The sequence below is a fragment of the Mastomys coucha genome, chromosome X, assembly GCF_008632895.1.
Source record: "Mastomys coucha isolate ucsf_1 chromosome X, UCSF_Mcou_1, whole genome shotgun sequence".
Lineage (NCBI taxonomy): Eukaryota > Metazoa > Chordata > Mammalia > Rodentia > Muridae > Mastomys > Mastomys coucha.
The window spans coordinates 64509280-64512851 of NC_045030.1; the positions used below are offsets into that span (position 1 = coordinate 64509280).

Consider the following 3572-nt stretch of genomic DNA (forward strand, 5'->3'; position numbering starts at 1 on the left):
AGTGTCTCTGGCTAGAGCTTGTCCTGTCCCTGCTGCCCTGCAAGTCCCCTGCGACTCGTGAGGCCTGTGCCTCCCAGCTGGCTGCTCCGGTCTCAGAAACTCACCTGAGAGAAAACGGCAGATCTTGCCCGGGTCTCTGGCTTAAGAAGCTCTCTTGAAGTAGGCCCTCCACTTGCAAGGAAGGGGCAGAGAAGGATGCTGATCTTCCTCTGTCACTTGGAAGCTGATTGGATCCTGTCCCTGCTGCCTTGCAGCTCCCCTGGGAGTCGTGGGGCCTGTGCCTCTGGGCTGGCTGCTCCAGTCTCAGAAACTCACCCGAGAGAAAATGGCCAGTTTTATTTTTCTTATCATTCTCCATCATCATTGTGTAAGTTGCTTTATTTGAGATGCTCCTCAAGTTCTGAAATTCTCTCCTGTCAGGGCCTAAGTGTTCTATTTAGTTGAGGAAGCTCTTGTAATTTTTTATTATTTCATTTATTCAAGGTTCCAAGATGCTTGATTGGGTCTTTTCAATGAATTTTCATCTTGAGGGCGAATTACTCATTCACATGCTGAGTTATTTTCCTCCTCTTTGTATTCTTTATCCATGTTGTCTTTATCTGTGTTGTATCTCGCTGAGTTTCCTTGGAAACACCATTTTAAAATCTGTTCTGAGCATTTTTAGATTTCCTTCAAACTCCTGCTTCTTTTGGAAGAATCACTGCTCTTTGTAGGTGTTATGTTTCTTGTATGTCTGCCTTGATGCCTGTGTTTTCGTTGTGATTTTTTTTTCTAGTTTTAGGAAGTGGAGTACTGAAACTAAATATATGAGCTCTTTGCCCATCCCCAAGGACAAACTTGAGTGATGCTGAGACATTTTGAACCAACATCTACGGTTTCTAGATCTTATCCTGCACTTCCCCAGCCAGTGCAGGAGTGAGTAGAGGCTGTTGACCCTTTTAAGGTGTGGTTGACCATGTTCCAGGGCAGGCCAAGAGGAGTTGGGAAACACAAACTGGACTTTATGGGAGAGATGAGAGAGACAGGGAAAGACAGAGATGAGAGATGGGGGGAGAACATAAAATTGGGTGGATAGGGAGGTATCAGGTGGATAAATTCTTATATCTGTAGCACTCCATGGCTTAGGTAGCAACCTTCCCAGATGCCCACACACATTCATTGTTGAAACTGAGGAACTTTAGGCTCTGTTTCACTGCTGGTGGCTGCAGAGTCAGGAGAAAACCTCCCTTCAATCAGGCCAAGAAAGTGTGGGTGTCACCAGAGTGTGGGTGTCAACAGGTTTTGCAGCTGCATTCTGGAGCTGTGGAAGTCAGCCCTAGTCTTGGAGTATCAGGGCTGCGATATCCATCCTTCCAGCTCCTGATGCAGTGGCTGGGTGAATTGGGACCTTGATGTATCTCATCCTAAGTAGTTAGGGAAAAGACCTCCCCTAGATCACAATAGAGCTAAGAGTGTTGGCCAGGATTTTTCTCAGCTCTTGGTATACAGACTGGATTTGGATTTTATAGTGTTAGCTCTGCTTCTGAAATGGTGGGTTAGGGATGAAATCTTCAAGGGTCATTCTCCCTACTCTCCATACAAGACAGGGTAGGTCTCAGGCTTCTGACTATGGCAACTGCCGTAGCTGCTAAACATTGGAGGGGCTGTGTTCTATGTAGCCAGACTGTCATTGGAACAAGACTCTGACAGAGCCCAGTGTTCTCCTGTCAAACACTAAGCCATGATGACAGCTACCAGTACCTATTATAAGGGAGTTTGGCCTCTGAATGGTTGGTGATATCTATAATGATCCCCTTCTTCGGTTCTTTTAGCTTTTAGACAACTTAAAAGCAAATTCCTGGTGGGCTGCTGAAGCGAAGGGTGTCTGAAGACAGGCACCTGGGCTCTGGCTGTGGCTCCTCCATCAAGACTGAGTCATATAACCTGTCCTTAGGCATTGATACCCTCAGCCACCATAGCCCCAGAGGCTCATCGGATATCAGTGGTGGCTTTGGCATGGCCCTGAGCACCCACATCAATGGTCTATACTCACTGCCTATGTTCATAGATGTAGGGCTGGGAAGTAACCCCTACTGCAAGACCTATGAGGACTGTACTAGTGGTATCATGGAGGACTCCACCGTTAAGTGTGAGCACATGCTTAACACCATCCCCAACCCCCTGTACCTCTTGAGCGGGGACATTGCCTCTGGTTACCACTATTGAGTGGCCTCCTTTGAGGCTTGCAAGGCATTCTTTAAGAGAACTATTCAAGAAAACACCTGTCCAGCCACCAATGAGTGTGATCAAGAGTGTGGAGGCCGCCAGAAGTACAAGCAATGGCTAGATTCTGAGAATGGCCCCTACCTGAGCTTACAGATTTCCCCACCTGCTAAAAAGATAAGATTGTCTTCTTAGCTAAGATTGTCTCATATCTACTGGTAGCTGAGCCAGACAAGCTATATGTCATGCCTCCCTATAATATACCTGAGGGAGCTATCAAGGCCCTGGCTACTCTCTGTGACTTAGCAGCTCAGGAGCTTGTGGTCTTCATTAGCTGGGCCAAGCACATCCCAGGCTTCTCCAGTTGATCACTTGGGGACCAGATGAGCCTGCGGCAGAGTGCCTGGATGGAGATCCTAATCCTGGACATCATGTACCGCTTTCTACCCTATGATGACAAGCTTGCATATGCAGAGGACTATATCATGGATGAGGAGCACTTTCGACTGGTGGGGGCTGCTGGAGCTTCACTGAGCCACTTTGCAACTGATATGTAAGTACAAGAAACTCAAGGTAGAGAAGGAAGAGTTTGTGATGCTCGAGGTCCTGGCCCTCACCAACTCAGATTCGGTGTACATCAAGGACCTGGTGGCTGTGAAGAAGCTTCAGGACTTGCTACACAAGGTACTGCAGGACTATGAGCTGAGCCAGCACCATGAGGAGCCACGGAGGACTGGCAAGCTGCTGCTGATACTGCCCCTGCTGGGGCAGACAGCAGCCAATGCCTTGCAGCATTTCTACAGTGTGAAACTCTTCCTGGAGATGCTGGAGGCCAAGTTGTGATGTCCTAGCATATAGATAGATGGACACGATCCATGTGGAGACCTCCACAGCCACCAGGCTCTACTGTTTCACATCTGTATCAGGGCTCTGAGCTGTCCCAGAAGGGGTTTCTTGCTTCCTGGCCATGTGTAGACTCCTGGAGGCAGCAGATGGGGAGATGGGGATGGGAGGGTTGGGGAGGGGGCTCATCTTTCACCTGCATTTTCTTTCTTTTTTTTTCCATCTCCATGGGCAGTACTAAGGCTTGGGCCAGGGCTGACTTCTCTTAGGGCTGGAGACCACCAGAGGAAGTATCCCTTCTCTCAAGGGAACCATTTCTGGACTACTCCTTATTTAGGACCTACAGGTACCTGGGTTGGCAGTGTTTAGTGGCCAGGACCAAAAAGACTTGGGTGCTCCTGAAGGTGTTAGTGTCACCGAGGACAGGCTCTAAGGCCAGGAGATCTCTGTGGTCTCTCCTGAGGCTCTGCACCTCCTCAGTCTATCTGGCTTCCTCCCCTTCCCCCTTTCTTCTTGTCTCAGTACAC

General features: G+C 48.6%; 1 pseudogene; it reads left to right on the forward strand.

Moving 5' to 3' along the window:
- Window positions 1-3045, forward strand: part of LOC116086498 — a 62764-nt pseudogene extending 59719 nt beyond the window's left edge.
- The last annotated feature ends 527 nt before the right edge of the window (window positions 3046-3572 follow it).